Below are 22636 nucleotides of genomic sequence, written 5' to 3'. Positions count from 1 at the left end.
GGAATGAACTCACTTGCCCTGCAGAATACAAGACAGGCTCTAGATCTGTTACAAGTTTTACCACAGAAGAAACAGAAAACATGGTAAGTTGTGGAATGAAAACTGGTGGATGGTAGAAATTTATACAAAGAGGAGTAGACGCTTGAGCCCTTCTCAAACCCATAAACAAGAAAACTTGCTCTCCCCCTTCTTTTCTCACTCCATCCCCTTCCCAGTCTCTGACAGAATTCTATCTTTTAAAGAAATTAAACCAGTAAGGACAACTCAGGAACACCAGTTATGTGGAAGTCAACAATGAGTTAGATGGTTGAAAGTGAGTGAATTAAATAAAGTCTGATTACAGATTGGTGGAAACTTCAGTCTCTATTTCCATCTGATCTTAGAATTCATGCACTCAGATATTATTTCTTTTATACTGTGTGTTATTTTGCACAAAAAGTAGTTATAGAGAAAATTTGTGAGATCCTGATATTTGGTGATCCACAAATAAAGCCTACTTGCCACAAGATTTACCTTCCAATAAAGCCTACTGGTTGACAATTTGATCCCATGCCAATTTCTTCCCACACTATAACCTCTTAGGCACTTGTGGTTAAAAAGCTATTAGAGAATGTGCTCCATAAATATAAAAAAGGTAAACTAAGAAAGACGGAGAAACTTAGAATGAAACAAAATTACACACAGGGGAACAGAAAAAAGCAGTCCTATATAAAAATCTCTGTAATGGGCCAGGAGAATAACTATATCAGACTGTAGCAGCTAAACCCTAGGAAGAATGTCATGGAGTGGGGTGTGGGGGAAGACTAGAACAGATTATATCATTCATTTGATCACGTAAAAATAATAGTAAAAATTGTGTAAGAGCTCCAAGTTTGAGTGTGGAAACAGTCAGTGGTAGATAAAACACACACACACACACACACACACACACACACACCACAAAACAAAGAAAATGAAAAAAAAAATGATGCAATTATCAATTCCAGGAAAAACAAGTTTTAATAAATGGGATTATAAATGAAAGTTTTAAGAAATGGAAGTTTAATCATATACTATTTTTTTTTTTGGTAGTGGATAAGTTTACAGTTACTTATTTATTTTTTTAGAGATTTTTATTTATTTATTTGACAGAAAGAGAGAGAGGGTGTTTGCACAATTAGGGGAGAGGGGCAGAGGGAGAGTAGACTTCCCACTGAGCAGGGAGTCCTCTGACAGGGAGCTCAGTCCCAGGATCACCACCTGAGCCGAAGGCAGACGATTAATTGACTGAGTCACCCAGGTCTCCCTAACTCAGTTATTTTAGACTTAAGCTGATAAATAGGTTTTGCTATTAAAAAATTAAATTAAAAACAAACCAGAAAACCTCAACAAATTAAAACTGAAACATCAGTACCAAATAGGAGACAGGCCTTAGAAATTGTGAGGTTATTTGCATGCAGCTTATGTTGTAATTCCCAGGAACACATTTGATTTTTTTTGCACTCTTTAATGGTAGTATATTTTATTCCTGCTGACAGCAAGAATAACTGCTTTGAACGTCACAAAAGCAATTGTGTGAGAAGTTCAACATGACTTTATTGTCCTACCACTATAGTCTCTCCATTTCTTTTTGCATATTTAAATGTGAAAAAGCAGATACATTCCTGGTACTTAAAAAAACACGAGATTTGGTAAGGGCAGTGTGACATATTCAGGCAGAACATACACCTTCTTTATTTCCTATTTTTCTCTGTCTAAAATACTTAAGGGGAGTATTTTACAGCCACTTGATAATTTGTGTCTTTGTAAAAGAATGTTCTGGAGTAGCAATAATTACGTTAAAAAAAACCACAAAAGACCAGCTTCTTCTAGGAATACTGATAAAATCAGACCCTGTCTGGTTTCTAACATTTGCTTCCCTGCTTTCCTCACACTCACCTCCCACTTGCAGCTTCACGTATATTTCAGCCCCTAAAATGAACCTTATTTAATTAAGAGAAACTGGACTGAAGACAGTCTCTGATATTCAGCAGTGAGTCAATCACCTCATCTGCCTGTGTGATTTTGTGGGATTCGCACTGAGTGACCTCCCTTCTCCGGTGCCTCTTGGACAGCTCCTGTGGTTCAGACTCACTTGAAGCACTCCCCCCATCCACACTCAAGACTGGTTGTTATCGCCCCCTCCGCCCTATTACAGGCTGATCACATCACATCACAGCAGCTTATATGTTTGAAAAGCAGACGATTGGAGTCTTCAAAAACAAGATTGAGGTATCTATCTTCATATCTTCCTTCAACAGCTAAGGTAGACGCACATGCAAGGACTTAAAGGATGCTTGCAACAGGGCTGAATGAGTAATTGATAGAATTCCTTGCAGATTCAGTAAATGAGGGTAGAGACCACGTAGCCTTGGGTGTCCTGTGGACCGTGGGAAGTCCCAGCCAGTTGACTCACTTTGCAGCATCAATAATGTTATGATAAGGCCTGGCAGAAGCTATAAGAGACCACTTCACTTGATTGGGTTCACTTTAGGGCTCTTTTAGTTGATCAACATTTTCTAGACACATTTCCACAGACTGAATTTTAGCACCAGAGAATATTTTACTTCTTTGCTTTCCCTTCATTTTAGGGATCTGTATAATAGATGCAATGCTGCTGAAAGCAAAGTTTAAAGAAATAGACAAAATAAGAAGACAGTTCTTAAAATTTTCTGGATTAAAAAAAATCAAGGAAGGTAGCCCTTTTCTTTGATAATCCAAGCTCCTTATTTTTAAGAGCTGCAATATTTCTTCTTCCTCCCCCTCTTCCTCTTTTCCTCCTCCTCCCCCTTCTCCTTTTCCTCCTCCTCCTCCTTTTCCTCTTTCTTCTTCTTATTCCATTGTCTCCTCTTTAATATGTAACTAGATCCAGTGGATTAGCTAGTGTTTTGGCAGAAGAAAAAAAAAATCAACTACTACTGAGTTTTACCATCTGACTTATTGATTATATCAGTTTATTATGAAGATTACTAAAATAATCAAGTGCTCATCTCAAATGGTTGTTGTTGAATAATGAAAAAAAAACTAAATTGGATTGACCATAAGCATCAGTTATTAGTTAGCTAAACTTATCCAGGTAACTTTACGTACTGACTCTGAAGTTAAAAAAGATGAGAAAAAATTATTTCATATCATTTCAATTTCATTTAAAATATTTCTTCTACTCTTTGTATTTTTGATATACTTCTGAATTATTTTAGAAAAAATCTTATTCTTGAAAACAAGTAAAAGTTTCTTTCTATAAAAATATATATGTTTTTGTTTATTTGAGAGAGAGAGAGTCAGTGTGACCAGGGGAGGAGCAGAGGGAGAGGGACCAGCAGACACCTTACTGAGCTCAGAGCCCATCAAGCGGCTCAATCCCACGACCCCCAAGATCATGATCTGAGACAAAATCAAGAGTCAAATGCCTACCTGATGAAGCCCCCCAGGTGCCTCCAAATGTTAAAAGTTTCTAATAATTATTGCTATTGCTATGCATTTTCAAATTTTACCTTTAGTTATTTGTTACCTTTAGATACTTATAACTTACATTCATAACTTTTTTCTTCTGACAACTCCTGGCTCGTGTCCCAAATTCCAAGTAATAAAATTATTAAACTATCTTTGATCTTTATACATTAAGGTCTTAAACTATTTTTGGGTTTTCTGAGAGTGCTACTAAAAGATACAAAACATTGCCTCTTTACATTTTAAAATAATGGATAACGAAAATAAGTAGATTTGTTTGACATTCTCCATATTTTTGTTTAAAGAATTTAGGATTAAAAAACAACAAATTTCAAATGAAGTTTACTTTTTCTAGATTAATTTTATAAGAAAATGTGTTAATATAAATATATTTCAGTGGTTGCATTTTTTTTTTTCAGGCTAAAACTATACTCGAATTTAAGCACACAGATTGGTACAATGGTCTACAATTCTTTTTTCTAGGTTTCAGTGTTTTTTTTTTTTAAGTCTTTATTTACTTGAGAGAAAGAGAGAGAGAGAGTGTGTATGAATGGTGGGAGGAGCAGAGGGAGTGGGAGAAGCAGATGCCCCACTGAGCAGGGAGCCCCATACAGGGAGTCGATCCCAGGACCCTGAGATCATGACCAGAGTTGAGCGCAGACCAACACTTAACTGACTGATCCACCCTAAGTTTCAATGATCCTATTAACCAAGAATACTCATACTGTACTTTAGGGTATAAAGACTCTGGGAATTTTTTCAGTGTTTTTACTATTTGCAACATATTCTTATTCCCAGGGTAATTATTGGGTATATTTTCCTGGATTTATTTTATGTTATATCTTCAAAGAAGGTCTTAATGACTACAGCAGTGGAGTTATGAATATATTTTGTTTATTACATATTTGTAGTCAAGGTGGATAGAAGGCTCAGCTTTTATAGGGACAGGAAAAAAAAGTTGCTTGACTTTTTAAAAATGTGTTTGAATTTTTATTTCCTCTCTTAAGGAGTCTCAATGCTCTTTATCTGAGGATAGCATCATTCACTTCACCAAAACTGTTATTAAGGAGACTTGCAAGTCATTGTATTTAATTCAGAAACTCCAAAGCCCATGTCACTGTCAATCTTCAGATAAGTTAGAAAGGACAAATGGAATTTTCAAACTTGAGCCAACTTTCAGAAATTTTTGAACTCTGTGAATATCATCCCCAATCCCAGAGGCTGCCTTAATACAGACTAATACAGTGAAATATTTTAAAGGCCTCATGTGATCATATTACTAAAAGATATCAGAAACTTTTTCTGTGAATATCTTGTGAAATAATTTCTTCACAACTTACAACCTGGAAAAGACATTCAAGAATGTCTGCCCCTGAACCTTGAGTGGTCCTTGGGGTGTTGATCCTTGGATTCATATCCCTCAATTAAATAGACATCAGTCATTTTCAAGTTACTGAGACTGTGTCGGTAAAAGAACTCAACCTGGGGGCGCCTGGGTGGCTCAGTGGATTAAGCCGCTGCCTTTGGCTCGGGTCATGATCTCAGGGTCCTGGGATCGAGTCCCACATCGGGCTCTCTGCTCAGCGGGGAGCCTGCTTCCCTCTCTCTCTCTCTGCCTGCCTCTCTGCCTACTTGTGATCTCTCTCTGTCAAATAAATAAATAAAATCTTAAAAAAAAAAAAAGAACTCAACCTGAGGGTTTGAGGAGAAGCTTCCAGAAGCATCTGAGAGCAGAAAAGAGACAGCTTCTGCATGATACTAATCAAGGAGCTGACCAACAGCTAGAAGTGGACTATTTCTGCCCAAGTCCCATAGAACAAAATAAACAAAGCTATGGATTTTTATGCTTAATTTCTGTTTTGTTTTGTTTTTTTTTTCTGTGCCCCTTTATATCTTCTTAGATATTTTCCTTTCCATTTGCTTATTCACAATTTGTTATTTTTGGGGACACGAGGGTGGCTCAGTTAAATGTCTGCCTTTGTCTTGGGTCGTGACGCTAAGTCCTCAGATCTAGTCCTATGGTGGGCTCCTTGCTCAGTGGGGAGCCTGTTTCTCCCTCTGCCTGCCATTCCCCAGCTTGTGCTCTCTCTCTCTCTGACAAGTTAGAAAAATGTGATTTTTTTAATGGACACATCATACCTCTTTTTTTTTAAAAGATTTTATTTATTTATTTGACAGACAGAGATCACAAGTAGGCAGAGAAGCAGGCAGAGAGAGAGGAGGAAGCAGGCTCCCTGCTGAGCAGAGAGCCTGATGTGGGCTTGATTCCAGGACCCTGGAATCATGACCTGAGCCGAAGGCAGAGGCTTAACCCACTGAGCCACCCAGGTGCCCCAACACATCATACTTCTTAACAGTGATAAAATCCCTATTTTTTTTTTTTTTGCAGATAAAATATCTTTTGATTAGCATTAGCATAACAATATATTAGTTTCAGGAGTACAGCATATTGATTCAATATTTGTATACATTACAAAATGATCACATCAATAGGTGTAGTTACCATCTGTCATTATACAAACTTATTCAAATATTGACTATATTCCCCATGCTGTATGTTACACACAAGTGACTTATTTATTTATTTATTGGAAGTTTGTACCTCTCGTTCCCAGCACCTATTTCACCTGTCCTCCTACTGTCTCCTCTACTCACTCCTTTCCCCTTACCAACCACCAGTTTATTTTTTGTATTTAAGAGTTTGTTTCTGGCTTGTTTTTATTTTTTATTTTTTTAAGATTTTACTTATTTATTTGAGAGAGAAAGAGAGAATGAGAGAAGGAAAGCATGAGAGGGGAGAGGTCAGTGGGAGAAGCAGACTCCCTGCTGAGCAGGGAGCCCCAGGTGAGACTCGATCCTGGACTCCAGCATCACGACCTGACCCAAAGGCAGTCGCTTAACCAACTGAGCCACCTAGTTGTCCCTGGCTTGTTTTTAAATCGTATTGGTGAGATCATATCTTATTTGTCTTTCTCTGACTTATTTCACTTAATACTTATTTGTCTTTCTCTGACTTATTTCACTTAATATTTATTTGTCTTTCTCTGACTTACTTCACTTAATACTCTCTAGGTCACTCCATGTTGTTGTAAATGGCAAGATTATTTTTTCTTTTTTATGCTTGCTTAAGATTTGTGACTTCGTTATAGACACATAATACCTCTTGGCAATGATAAAGTCCCTATTCTTTTTAAAAAGATTTTATTTATTTTTTGTTTAATTGGCAGAGAGAGAGACTGCAAGAAAGGGAACACAAGTAGGGGGAGTGGGAGAGGGAGAAGCTGACTTCCTGCCAGGATCCTGGGATCAGACGTGAGCTGAAGGCAGCTGCTTAAAAGACCGAGCCACCCAGGTGTCCCGATAAAGTCCCTGTTCTTAATATTGTCTTTTCCATCCCCAGTAACTCCTTGATATAAATCTTAATATCTGAACAGTATTTGCTCACACCTTGGCTACAATATGTTAGGAAACAGACTATTAAGTTTATATTCTTTCATTTGGGTGCTTTTTTTTTTTCTCATGTACCAGTTTCTTGTAATAAATCTGTAGGTTTTCTTTTTTTTTAAGATTTTATTTATTTATTTGACAGACAGAGATCACAAGTAGACAGAGAGGCAGGCAGAGAGAGAGAGAGAGAGAGAGAGAGAGGGAAGGGCTCCCTGCTGAGCAGAGAGCCTGATGCGGGACTCGATCCCAGGACCCTGAGATCATGACCTAAGCCGAAGGCAGTGGCTTAATCCACTGAGCCACCCAGGTGCCCAAATCTGTAGGTTTTCTAAGTGATTTTTTCATATGGCAAACACAACAGACCAGAGATCCAGAAATCATAACGTACCTAAGGCGGGAGTTTTGTTTCTGCACTGAAACAATCCATGTGGAAAATTCCTATTTGACAGATTTTTAACCAAGCTTTTATAAATTAGAGTTTGGCAGATAATTAAGGAACTGATGGTGTGTATTCCAAAACTGTCTTGTTTTTATAGAGCTTACAAAAAACGATGTCCCATTTATGCTCAGTCTCCCACTTTTCCTCTAGATGTCTCCACTGACGCTATTACCAGGAAATTATCTCCTGCTGTTGCACCATTCTTGATGAGTAATTCCTAAACATTACAAAGCTATTCAGCATTCCCAAGTCACAGTTTTGGTTGAAAACGGATCAGGACATAATAAGAAGTCTTACTTCATTTTTTGATATTTGACTACTAACTACTACTAACTACTACTAACTACTAACCTCAAGTCTCCTTCTTGCCTTTCTGCTCCACTCTCAGGCAAACTGGTAAGAAATTCACTCCTTTTGGTGCTGGAGGGAGATCCAGACCATGCGATTTCCTGCCCCTCTTTGGGAAATTCACTTTAACTTCATTTTTATTTTTCATGTCTTTCGGCACTTTCTTTATTATTAAAAAAACCCAAAACTTTATCTTACTGTGATAAGAAACTTAACATGAGTTCTACCATCTTAATACATTGTTTCAGGTGTACAATGCAATTATTATTGACTGTAGGTACAACATTTTATGGCAGCAGATCTTTAGAACTTATTCATCTTACATCCTTGGAACTTTACAGTCATTGATTAGTAACTCCCCATGTTATTTCCCTGTTCTTAGCCCCTGGCAACCACTACTCCACTCTTTGACTTTATGATTTTGGCTATTTAAAATATCCCATGTATATGGGATCATGCAGTATTTGTCTTTCTGTGACTGATTTGTTTGAGGTACTATAATGTCTTCCAGGCTTATCTACGTTATTGCATTTTGCATAATTTCTTTTTTTTTAAGTTAATGTAAGTATTCCATTATAGGTATATACCACATTTTCTTTAACCATTCATCTATTGATAGACAGTGTTTCCACATCTTGACAATTGTAAATAATGTTGCAATGAACATTGACTGGTAATATCTCTTTAAGATCTCATTTCAATTCTTTTGGGTATCTGCCCAGTAATGGGATTGCTGGATCATATGACAGGTCTATTTTTACTTTTTTGAGGAACCTCCATACTGTTTTCATTTTGCATTCCTACCACAGTGCGGAAGGATTGCAATTTCCCCACATTCTTACTGATACTTGATATCTTTGTTTGTTTACAATTTCTGTTAATATTCATCCTGACATGTGTCAGGTGATATCTCACAGTGGTTTTGACTTGCATTTCCCTGATGACTGGTGACAATGAACATCATTTCATATACCTGTTGACCACTGATATATTTTCTTTGGAGAAACATCTAATTGGGTCAGTCCTACTATTTAACCACAATAAAAAATCTGAGCCAATCTTCTTTCCTTGCTCTTACAAGACACTTAAGTCTTGTTTAAGAGATTTACTCTATTCTTGGGGCGCCTGGGTGGCTCAGTGGGTTAAAGCCTCTGCCTCCGGCTCAGGTCATGATCCCAGGGTCCTGGCAGGAAGTCAGCTTCCTCCTCTCTCTCTGCCTGCCTCTCTGCCTAGTTGTGATTTCTCTCTGTCAAATAAATATATAAAAAAAAGAGAGAGAGATTTACTCTATTCTCCCCAGAGACCCCAAATCAAGTCATAAACCCTTCAGTCCTCTTGGTATATGTGTTGTGTCATCAGTTTCAATACCCAAATCAAGTTTTGGGTGGGATCCATTGGGTATTTACAGAACGGCCACCAAAGATGGCATTGATATTTTCTCTAGTGGTGCCTGGGTGGCTCAGTTCGTTAAGCATCTGCCTTTAGCTCAGGTGGTGATCTCCAAGTTCTTGGATCAAGTCCCATGCTGAGATCCCTACTCAGAGGGGTGTCTGTTTCTCCCTCTCTCTCTGCCCCTCCCCTCCCAGTTGTGTGCTCTCTCTCTCTCAAACAAATAAGTAAAATATTCTCTAGCTTTACTTGAAAAATGAACCAATCTGGGTATGAGGAAATTCTTAGGTAGGTAAGACTGCAAACTGGTGAAAAAATTGTTTACTTCAGGAAATCTGCAAACCAATTTACTTGAGTTTGCTTACCTGGGCAAATAGGTAATCTAATCAGCATAAGAGTCTGCTCACTTGGACAAACAGTTTGCTGGTCAAGACAATAGCTCACCAAAGTTTGCTTTAAGACTTTAGCTTTGGTATGTCCACCAATCTTAGGCCAGTATGTCATGAACTCTGACAGGAACTCTCAATCATTTTTTCTTGCCTTGTAAATCTTATATTAAGACCCTGGAATCCAGGAAGTAAAACCTATAAATATCCTTTCCTTTCCCTTTCTTTTCCTTTCTTCCCTTTTTGATACTGTTAGGAGTTTATAAAGGTCATGTTTTCCAAGTCTGTTAATAAGTTTAATAAACTGAGTTTTGACTATCAATAGTTTTTTTTTCTTTTGAGGGGATGTGATCATTGTGGAGAATCTAGATTTAACACATATTACACCTTCCTTAAACCCTTAATTTTTTTCTAATTGCTCTTTACCTGGCTTAACTAATCTATAAGTCACTGCTGATTATTCAAATTGCAGCCATCCTTAATATAGACTCATGTATTCCAAAGACAGTTTCTGTTCTGATTTATATTTGACTCTTAGTCCATAATCAGGCTAAATTTCACATATACACAGGAATATGAACTCCTTAAGATCAAGAGACTGTGTGTCTGCTATCTGTGGTGCCATGATTTATACAGGAAGTACCCCATGAAATGTGTATTATGTTAATGAACTCCCATTGAATATGATATTGACAAAATTCTTGACTTTATCACCCAACATATGGTGCTTTATATCTTGTGTGAGTTGTATTTATGTAGTTAATTCTTTAAACCAGAGGGCAGAACCAATTTGTGTAAATTATGTATAGTGCCAGAACCAAATCTAGTATTGGAAACAGAGCACAACAAAGAGCTTTCATTCTCCATTGCAGATATACTATTTTTAATATAAAGCCCACAAGATTGCATTGGCATTTGATAGACATATTGTATTTCCTATCAAGTATATAATTAACTAAATACTTAATGTCTATATTCTTTCACCACCTACAGTGCTAAGTTATATGTTGTAGTATTTCTATGTCTATTGTTATTTCTTTGAACCAAGGTCTAATTATTTTATTTCATTATTAGATTACTCCAGCCTCTCAAAATCATGTCAAATTTTGATGCTGTCTTATACGGTATTAATTATTCTTTTCAGTTTTGTGCTAATCATAGATTTAGTATTATACTCTCTAAATCTTATGTTGATTATTGATGAACTTCAGAACTAAACAGATCCAAAGAGAAAATTTTGTGTCCTGGATTAGAAGACTTATAATCATACTAACACCATTTGGTCATGTGTGTTTAGACTGGGTACATGAGAGGAATCTGTGGAATTTGGAATGTTCTGTCAGATGTTTTCCTATTGTTGGATCAGAGTCTACAGATAATCAATATCTTTGAAATGAAACACTAAAGCTTCTGGTTTGTGATAATTCTAAAACCCAATTCACTGATAGAATATTGATTCACTCTTCACAAGTCATTTTAGATACTGTTTCTGGGAATCTTTCTGATTACACCTTCCAAGAATGGTTAGGCACCTTATCTATATGTTCCTATAGGACTCTTTACTACACTATGATAGAAGTTTCATACTTTATTATAATTGTCTATATGCATGTTTATATTTCACACTAGAGTGTAAAAATTATGAGGGGGAACTTAAGTTTGTTCATGAATTGTATCTGGAGCTTTTAGATTTGTGGCTGATACATATTCAATAAATATAAAATGTCATCTCAAATACATTCATATTATTTTTTAATGAATGAAGAAACAAATTTCTTCATTTTATATGGGTTTATTTTCTATGACTTCCCTTGGGGGCCTTAATTCCACTGGATATCAGACAAATTTAAGTTTGAATTGAAAAAAAAAGGCTATTTTTTTCTCACTATATATTCCAAGTTCAATTTGGTCTCAAGACTGGTATTAAAGTATCTTATGGAGAAGATCACTTTTTCTAAGTCTTTCCCTGTTTTCACATACTCCCCATACTATTTTTCCTCTTTGCAATAATCATATGAAGGAGTGTACTGAGTCATATACAGAATGAACAAAAGTATTCTTCTAAGCTATGAAGTCTTTTGGATCACATTGGCTCAGTGGAGTGCATGGTTTCTCTGTAATAAAGAATCTGGCTTGCCTTTGTACCCAGTTCTGGGAAGTAGCTTCTAAATCCTTGAAAAATTTCCAAGTACTTAAGAGTTACTTATAGTGGAACGTGGTGGTTTATGCTAATGAGATGACTCATGATAGGACTCCAGATAGTGCTACTGAGAAAAGATTCTGGAAAGGAACTGACCAGGCCAGAAAGACCAACCATATGGTTAGGGGAATACAGCTTTGATCCATGTGGTGTCAACTCAGGAGATTGAGTTTAATTGTATAGCCAGTGACTCAATCAATCATGCCTACATAATGAAACCCTAATAAACTCTGGAGACCTAATCTCAGAAAATCATCTCTGGGTGGCAATACACTGTGTGTGCTTTGTTACACACTGATGTGTGGAAAGGGAGACATATCTTGATTCTATAAGGAGAAGACACGGGAAGATTTGAGTTTGTAATCCTCTGAGACCCTGATCTATGTGTCTTGTCTGATTTGAATCTTTTCTGCTGTAATAAAACTGTATTAAGTACACACCTTCTTAAGTTCTGCAAGTCAACTGTAGCAATCATCAAACCTGAGGGTGTAATGAGAATCCTCAAATTTGTAGCCAGTTTGTCAGAAGTGACGGTGGCCCTGGAAACTCACAGGCTTATGACTGGTGTCTGAATGAAGAGTAGTCTTATAGAGGATGGCACCCTTAACCTTCGAAGTTTGGCCCAAGTCTAGGTAGTTGGTCCTGAAGACCTTGCACTGATATTTTCAGTGTTGTTAAATTCTGAGCAGTTCTTGTAATGATCCTCCGTCTCTGCAGACTTACCATCTTTTGTAGAATGCCTGTGGTCCTTATCCAGAGGATTCAGTTAATCTGAATGCCCTGAAAAAATTAGGGACCCGAGTACACTCCTCGAGATTGGTACATCCATCTGTCATAGCTCCTGGCATGCTATTATTCTCTAACTTATTGAAATTGGTTGCATATACTAGAGGCTAGTATTACCTCTGAAATTTCCAGAGTGGATTTGTGATGTGCCACCTAGACTCCCCTTCAGGACAAAAAGACTGAGTCCCTCAGATTCTCAGAATGTTGATATCTAAATATTCTCAGGTGACAGCTCTCTCTGGAAAATTCCCCAGGCTGGAATCAGCTTGGCCAAGGTCACACCCCCTCCCTAGAGATAAGCTGCATGTGATGATGATAGCTGCAAGAATACAAAACTTATACCTTACCACAACATACATAATGCCAAAGAACCAGGATAGCTGCAGAGTTCCTTGTAGGTTCTACTTAGGGTTTTGTTCGGAGGACATAACAGTTCAACCTCTCCTTCTGGCCAATCATGCTGATTGCATTTCTTCTTGAAGTTGTCATGAGCTCTCTGATAAAGTTCTTATTAGATAAGATAATCTGATAAAGAATCTTATTAGATTCTGATTCCCAAGACCCCAGCCTGCAATCATCGTTGCCAGCACTGTTCAGAGAAATAAGAAATAGTATTTAGGAACTTATTCCTTTGCTAGCTCACATCTAGGTACTGTCATTAGTATTAGATGAGCACAGATGACTCTGGCATAAGGGAGTCAAACTGCTGTTAAAACTTTCTATCACAGTGAAATGGCAGTGGAAGGTGATAGGTATCAGTGGAAAGGAATACGTGAAAAGTTAGGGCAATGTTTTATAACTTTGAGAGATGTAGGGTAAGTAACTACTGACATAAAGGACAGTGAAATGAAGTGATTGTTGCTAAGTGCAGTAAATACTTTAAGAAAGATAACTAAAGGGTAGCAGTGATTAGACAGCAACTAAAAATTAAATGTGAAAGCTAAGGGACTTCCTTGGGTAATATAGTAGTCTCTAATTAAAGCCAGAGAATGATGAAAATGGAAGAACAGGCCAAAGACTTTTTTTTGAATGAAGTACTAAATCTTCAAAGAAATTTAAACAGTGAACCAAGAAAGTTCTATGTGAAGTCAAGGCTCTAACTGAGCAATAAAATGACTTAGTCATATGATGGAAACATTTGGATTAATACATTAAATAATCTTATGTTCTCAGATCATGCCCCCCGCCCCCGGCCACCACCTGTTCATGTAGAAGCAGCCCACTCCTGGGGCACCTGGGTGGTTCAGTTGGTTGATTCTGGCTCAGGTCATGATCTCCAGGTTGTGAGACTCAGCTTTGCTTCCAGCTCTGTGCTCAGTTGGAAGTCTACTTGGGATTCTTTCTTTCCTGCTGCTCTCCCTACCTTCTCTCTCTCTCTCAAGTAAATAAATAAATTTTAAATGAAAAATAAGAAATAGCCCTCTTTTCCTTATTAAAGTCTGGCATACTTCCTCCTCAGTAGAGTATCTTTGCTGTAGGAACATGTGTGCCTCATCCTCAAGATCTATCCTTATCTCCTTCCCTGGTTGTTGGGCTCTTAGGATTAAATACCAACATAATTTAGCTGTAGGAAATGTTTGTTGGATAAGAGATTAAAGTGACTGTTACCCAAGGACCTGCTGGAAATACTTACCCTTTTCCTGGGGAGAGAAATAAAGTGCATAATGTAAACATAACATAAACACTTCAAAGAAGGTTATGAGAGAAAATTTAAGTGCATGGCACAGAAAATTCATCCATAAAACATATTTTTAAATGAATGAATGAATAACTCAGCTCATGTCGCCTCCTCTGTGAATATTCCATGTCCCACCAAGGCAGAAGTGCTTCTTCTTGTGCACACCAATAACCTCTTACTGATATTTCTATTGTAGGAGTTATTCCATTGCTGTTATTCTTCAGAGACCCATCTCTTCTACCTCTGGGGACAATTCTGGAGAATAGTGAGTAAACTTGATTAATCTTCGAATATAGAGTAGATAAATATCATAGCGTATGCTTTTGATATGAAACGTTGAAACCTACATGGTTATTTTTAATTCTAGGACCATTTGGACTGAGGAAAAGTTGACTCATCTTTTAGGCCTTCTCTTAAACTCACTTTTCCTTAAAATGTTTTATAGTTTCCAAATAAATGAGTGAATAGGTGAAATAAAGACAATTTTAATAATTCATTTGAGATGATTAAAACCTCTATCAATGGTATCTGGCTAAATGGGTTTGATAGACTAGGCATCTGAATATGTTTGAGTTTGAATTGGCGTGATTATACTAAAATGATAACACTAAGTGAAATTTTCTTTCCTCTACACAGATAATGTTTTGGGGGACCCAATTCTTTGATGCCCCACCAAAAATACATGACTTTGAGAAAATGAGTAATTCTAGCCAATTCCATTTTGTTTACACCTAGCCATAATGATAGAATGTTGTCGAAATCCAGCTCTAGAAGTCAGGGTCTTTAACTTCTACAAACACATGAACTCAAGCTACTAATTTGAGGCTTAAGATAAGCTTTCAAAAGATAGCTGGTTGCAGTTTCTGTATGTAAGTTGAAGCCAACTAGCTTAAAGCAACTTAAAGACATTTTCTTGGCATCCAGGGCAGGAGACGCAATAATGCAACCATGCTCCTACTGCCTAGAACAATGGTGAAACTTCATAATACTCAATTCCAAGTGACAGACACAAATTCCTGGAAATTGTGCTAAAAGGAAATTAATAAACTGGCTACATGATGAAGAGAACACCAAGTGCCATGGTAGGACATTCATGAAAATATGGATTCAGCGGGTGCTGTTCAGAGATCAGAAAAATATACTTTTGTGATAGATCCAATCTGTGATGTTCCAGTGAGAACATATGGCATCCAGTAATCCGCTATCAAAGCTGATCTTCTCACTCTCAAAATGACCAATACAACAGAAAGAGGGATTAGAGTCTCCTATTTATTTCATTCTTCCCAATGTTATATACGGGGGATTAAGGATGACTGATGCTGATACACTGATACCACCAGTTTAGGCCAGGTAATTCTTGATAGAAAGAAATGACAGATACATCCAGCTGTGACCCTGGACGCTGGGAAAACACTGATGAAACTTTATTTTGAGTTTAGAAATGTTCATTCTGATAGATCTTGTATATATTTGAATTATGCAGGAAAAAGAGAGCTGTATGAAGTCTGTGATAAAAGACACATTTGGAATGTCAAATTGGTATTTTCATAAGTATACTTCCTACTTGGGAATGAAATTGAATTAATTAGAAACATACACTACAGTGTTGTTTTTCGGTAGGTGTTTACAAATTTCCTTGTGGAAAGAATGACACTTCAAAATGTCCACTCTGTTAGGGTGTGGCCACAGTGAGATTAGCACTGAGCTCTTTTGGCAAAGACACATTCGCAACAGTGAGTATGTCAACACAAAGGACAAACCAAACCTAGCTTCATAACTGAGAATAATGGGCAGTGCCTAATCTCTGCTATCCTCAGACCCTAGCAAAGTGTCTGGAAAACATAACTGTTGCTTCATAAATGTTTGGTGAATTGAATTAGATATGCGAGAAAGATCAAGCAGATTACAGATTGCAAATTGCCCCAGAAAGAAACAAAACAAAATAAAACAAAATATCGAAGTGTGGAAATGATTGTAATATTTTTGACAATGCTTGAAGACACCAATTAGTATTAAATGTAGTTACTTAGAAATAAAACTGAATGTAGTTACTTCTGTTTAAATAATACCTTCCAAAATCAGTTTTCTTAAACCAAAGGGCCATTCTTTTGCCCCATTATGGGGTTTAAGTGATTAGAAATAGACTCATTTGATGTGTCTTCAATTCCATATTGATAGAGTCCCCAAATAAGCCATCATGATACAACTTAGGAATTCCACTTAGCATTAGATTATCTGTTAAATTGGTACATTGGCTGGATGATTTAATACCAGGAGAAAAATGATCTCCTTTGAAGAATAAGTATATTGTTTTTTATCAGATCATGACAGATAATTTATGATGTTTCCATTTTTATCTTGCCAGGATGCCCAGAACTAAATGCTCAATTAATATAACTAATTAGGCATATGTTGATATATATCTTTGACCTATTTTTATTTTCTCTTTATATTCTAATATTAGTAAAACCATGTAAACCCATGCATATATAATAGGTTTGTAGGTGGGCACTAATCTACAGATAAGATACCTGTCATTATAAAGATATTAAACAACCTGAAAAAAAATCTGTTGATTAAGACAAACAAGACCTGAGCATACTCAAACTGAAGGAGATGTGAGGAATGACCTTAAAACTAGACACCAAACTCTGTTGGGCCTTGCAAAACATCATTACATTTTACATATTTATTAAAGTCATCAGAATATTGGTCTCTATTTACCTTCAATTTCAAAAGGAAGGATTAAATAAATATTTGTTCTTTTGAACAAAATTTTATGTCCTAGTAAGGATAATTAATATTAGCTTCTCCTCATTTATTAAAAGAAATAAAGCTTAAATACGATCTGGAATTATATTTTTCCTTTAATTCATTTCTATGATAATATGCAAACACTCAAATTTATTAATATGTTTGCTTTTATCACATACATAGTAAATATTTGGTAATTATAGCATATGATATATAACATATATAAATGTATATGTATATAAACATATATTTATATGGTATGTAAAAAGGAAACATATTGGATACTACTTTGTTTTTGAAGAATCAACAAAAGATTTCTTTAAGAATTTGATAATATTTTGTCAGGTTTCTAAAATTGAAAGTTTGCTGAGTGGTATTTTCAGAATTCTTTTTCAATAGAAAAATCTCAAACTGCACAGAGGTCACAAATGTCTTCTTTAACTAGGAAATTAGAGTAAACCACCATTACTGATATGTTGAAGATTACTATTAAAAAAAAGAGTTGGGGGGCACCTGGGTGGCTCATGGATTAAGCCGCTGCCTTCGGCTCAGGTCATGATTTCAGGGTCCTGGGATCGAGCCCCGCATCGGGCTCTCTGCTCCACGGGGAGCCTGCTTCCTCCTCTCTCTCTGCCTGCCTCTCTACCTACTTGTGATCTCTCTCTCTGTCAAATAAATAAATAAAATCTTTAAAAAAAAAAAAAGAGTTGGCTGGAGTCTGAAGTTTCTGAAGTTAAGCTTTTAAAACAGAAAGCATTTTGTTTTATTTGAATTATTTTTAACAGGATGATAGATAAACTTGTATTATTTGCTTCATTGAATAAGCTAATATGCTATGGAGTCTTGTGCTAACCAGTTTATGAAAGTGATTATTCTGGCATGTTATATAAAAGATTGAAAATTGAGATCTGTAACATACATAAAGAGTACTAAAGAGGTAAAAACATTGAGTAACATTTTTGCTGAGTGGCAGGTATATTTTGTGCTAGTTTATCACCATCAGGAATTGTGGGAAATTCAAACCCCTAAGAGTCTTTTATTGAGATCTTAGGACAATATGTGAAACAATAAAACATAGCCTTGGAGCTTTTAGATTTGATGGAGGTGTCATTTTACAAGGGATTTCTATGTTCAAATGCTGAGTTTCACCTCACTGGAACCAAATTATGCCTCCAGCACCAGCTGTCTATGACCATTCAGAGAAGAAATAATAGTACACATGTTTTATATCACACTAGTGCTATGGATTCCACTACTTAGTAAAGATAGTTTTGAATTATTCTGTTCCCATTTATAAAATATTTAAAAAGTCAAACTACTTTTTAAAATCATAAAGTACCCATATCTTTTCTTATGACTTTAACTCATTCCTGAAGACCCTGTACCTAAGTGAAAAAAAAAATTAAGTGAAAAAAAAATGTTTTGACTTTTTTTTTTTACATTTCCTTCATTTTATTTATTTATTTTTTTCAGTGTAACAGTATTCATTCTTTTTGCACAACACCCAGTGCTCCATGCAAAACGTGCCCTCCCCATCACCCACCACCTGTTCCCCCAACCTCCCACCCCTGACCCTTCAAAACCCTCAGGTTTTGACTTTAATTAAAAAAAGATACATACCATCCTAACTAAAATTCCCAGGCATTTTCAGGCAGAAACATATAACAAATGAATACTGAAAATAAGTTTATATAAGTTATAAGTAATTTGAAATTAAATGCAGTTTGTACATAAATGAAATGTGGTAGAATTTCATGTATTCTTTCCTTTTTCTTCTTTTAGCAAGTTCTTTGAAATTTTTTCGATCTTTTAGGAGCTAAAATGCATTTAAAATACACAATTACTGAAAAACAATACATTTCAAGTTTTAGGGCAAAGTAAAGGTTAAACACTAAAGCCCTGGAAAACCATGGAAGAAACGAATACACACAATTGACCAAAGTCATAGCATTTGGTATCCCTTCATCTCTCCCTTTTATATAGAAGTACACAAAACTAAAAGGGTTTTGGACTCATCCAAATAAGAAATACAATTCAACTTCGTTTCATAAAACATCTGTCAATGAAACCATGGTGTTGGATAAACTGGTATGTGTACTTTTTTTCTAAAATCATAATGTCAAAATATCACTCATATATAATATTTTCTGGTAACATTTCAAATGGAACTTATTAAACAAATACAAAAGGAGCCATCATCAAAACAATGCAAAAGTTTTTCAGAAGCTGATGTGGCTAAAAATCTGACTATTGCAGAATTACATCACTAAACCTTTTCAGTCATAAATATTTAGTTAGGTAACAAGCTTAATTTATACAACTTCTGTATTTTTGATGGCTTTTAATTTTGGAATTGATATCCAATTAAAATGACACTTTATATTCATTTGTTTATATTAATTTCACTCAGAATTAATTTTTCAAGAGCATCTTGATGTTCAGGAAGTTTTTAGAGGACTTGGAATACTGTTTCCCCTAAATAGCGTATTTTAAGTTAAAATGCAAGATACATAAAATTTAATAGTCAAGGCTTAAATTGAAGCTTTAACTTCATTCTTTGTTAATGGAAAATATTACACGGCTAATGGAACCGTCATGGAAAGGATCTTCTTGGGTTATTCTAGTACTTTTTTTCCCAAGTAGTTTATATTCACTTGTGAAATAATAATTTTTGTTATTTAACTTGGCATGAATAGAATACAAACTGACATTGCTTATACTGCTCTCCTATTTTTTCCTTGACTTTCATCAGCTGTCCAGGAGGACTGAAGAGGAAAAGACTTTTCTTTCCTTTGTTTTTCTCTTTATTGTTTCCCCATTCCTTTAATCTGCCATAAATGGAGGAAAAAGTGAGAGTTATACTGATATTCATTTTGCTTTGTTTTGTTTGGGCCTAAGTGAACCAGTTGGCAGGAATATGATGGAAAATATTCTTTTGGAACTTGAATTTGCAAAGACAAATGTTCAGAATCTGGGCTTAAGTGTCTGCTGTAGGGAGGCAGGGAACAAGATGAGGACACAATGGGTGCGCAGAAAAGGAATATCATAGGTCCATGATCATCGCTTCCTACAATGACAAAAAGTTATGTTAGCTATCTTAACCTGTCTGGGACACACACCAGGCTCTCGATGATTAAAATGGGCAAAAATTAGACCTTGAATCTAAGGAACAAATTTTCTCCAAGGATTTTTCTTAGGCCAAACCATACCTATATTCAGAATATTTGTTCCTGGCTAACACCATGTATTAATTTATTAGGTTGCTATTTTGGTCCTCTATGGTTGCCCTAACAAAATTTTGAGGATGGGATGGCTTAAACAACAGAAAAGTATTTCTTAATAGTTCTGGAGGCTAAAAATCCAGGATCAAAGCGTCAAGATTTTTAGTTTCTCCTGAGGTTTCTCTCCTTGGCTTGCCACCTTCTGACTATATCTTCACATGGTCTCTGACTATATCTTCACATGGCCTCTGTTTTGTGTGCATCACTGGTATCTTTTTCTCTTTTTATAAGAATACCAATTTTTATAAGAACACCAATCAATGGAGTAAGGACCACCCTAACAAACTTTTTTTTAAAAAGACTTTATTTATTTATTTATTTGACAGAGAGAAAGAGAGCAACATCACGAGTAGGCAGAGCATCAGGCAGAGAGAGAGGGGGAGCAGGCTCCCTGCTGAGCAGAAAGCCCGATGCGGGACTCCATCCCAGGACTCTGGGATCATGACCCGAGCGGAAGGCAGCAGCTTAACCCACTGAGCCACCCAGGCGCCCCACCCTAACAAACTTTTTTAACTTATTTACTTCTTTAAAGGTTCTGTCTCCAAATAAAGTTATATTCTGAGTTAGGACTCAACATATGAATTTTGGGGAGACGGAGTTCAGTCCATACAACTATTATATTATATTATATTATTATTTTATTATATATCTTTAAGTAAAGATAGTCTAAAGGTAAATGTAATATAACGCCTGTCCCAGGATATGAAAAATGATTTTCAAAACCAACCTATTTAATTAAGGGGCATCAAGCTCCAAAGTTGTTATGCCTATAAGATCATTAAAATCTTTTTTTGTGGGCACCAAGTCAAATGGTACTAAATTAACTGGATATTCACATGGAACAAATAAACCACTTTCTTCAAGCCCTGCCTCATTTTATAAACAATATTTATTTCACACTGGGTCATGGATCTAAGTATAAATGTGAGAGCCATAAAATTTGTAAACGAAAATATAAGAGAATATATGTGACCATGGGGATAGTCAAATGTTTTGCGGATAAGATACAAAAGAACCATTCATAATGGAAAAAAAAAGGCAAATTAAAAAAAAAAAACTTCTTTTGAAAAACGATCTTTTCTTTTAGGAAATGAATCAATAGTTTACAGTCTGCCCAGTGGTAGAATACATTTGATATTGGATTGTTTTTTATTTGTTTGTTTTGGTGAGAATAGAGTTTTATTTTAGAGAAATGGTAATTCAACAGCAAATGTTATCAAATATGGAGATAATGGACTAGAGCTTAGCAAACCATTATTAGGAAGCACACACACATATATGAACACACTCATATCACCACAAATTGATAGCCAATAATCAGTAACTATAAATCATAATAATCTATATCTGGAAGCAAACCAAAGACTTGTCAACAGGAGGATAGATAAGCACACTGTTGCAAACCCGCCTAATGTACTACCACTCAGCAATAAAGAGAAGCCACCACTGAAACATGCAACAACGTGGGTGGGTCTCTCCCACTGAAAGAGACAAGGAAACTCTGCAGTAAAAGAAATGTGTCTTGTCAAATGCATTGAACTGAACACTTAGAATCTATGCATTTTGTTGGATTAAAGATTTAAAAAATAGAAAACACATATGCATAAAACTTTTTGATAACAGTAAAAAGGCTGAACATCTATTTGTTTGCTATTGGATATTGTTGTCTTAACATTTCTGGAGAGACAGGAATAGGTTTCAGCTAAATTAATTATTATAACCAATAATTATGAATTAGGTGCCCAAGAAGAGTTATACTGGAAAGGTGTTGGGGAAAAGGAAGATTCTGACAAGGTAATTTTATTTTATGTTATTTTTTTCTGATAGAAAGGAAGTTATCACTTGAAAAAACATACAGCACACACACTGTACACAAATATTCTCAGAATTGTCTTAGAAGTAATCTAACACATTTTACTATGATTTTGTTAAAGTTTCTATCTGTGAAGTATGTACACTTTTTATTCCTGTGCTATAGGTTAGCCAATAAAAAATACAACATCGATCCCTGTCATCTGTGAAAATCTCTGATGAGTTGTGAACTTCATGCAATTTATACTTTAATCACTGTACTTGGTAGTGAAGTGAATGACTGTATTAGAGCCCCCTTGACACATGTAGAGGTTATAAAAGAGAGAACAAAAATACAAGCTCTATTTGGACCCCACTTTTTTTCCTTCTGGGAAGCATATTATTGATGAGAAAGGGATAGCCTCTTCCACAGGCCCCATAATACTCGGGGAAGTTTCCTAGGAAGATGTCTAAGTTACATGATTAAAAATTTGAGCGTGATGTTAGGGGGAAAAGTGTATCCTGTGGTGCAGTCTTCAGACAGAATGATGGACATATTCAATCAGGTATTCAAATCAGAGCAAATTTTGTTTTTATTTCTACTTCATATGGGCTCATTTACAATTGAGTGACTCTAAGTTGCCACTGATAAACTTAGATTAGAATAAA

This window comes from Meles meles, chromosome 4, assembly GCF_922984935.1.
Source record: "Meles meles chromosome 4, mMelMel3.1 paternal haplotype, whole genome shotgun sequence".
NCBI lineage: Eukaryota > Metazoa > Chordata > Mammalia > Carnivora > Mustelidae > Meles > Meles meles.
Note: the sequence above shows the minus strand (reverse complement) of the source record.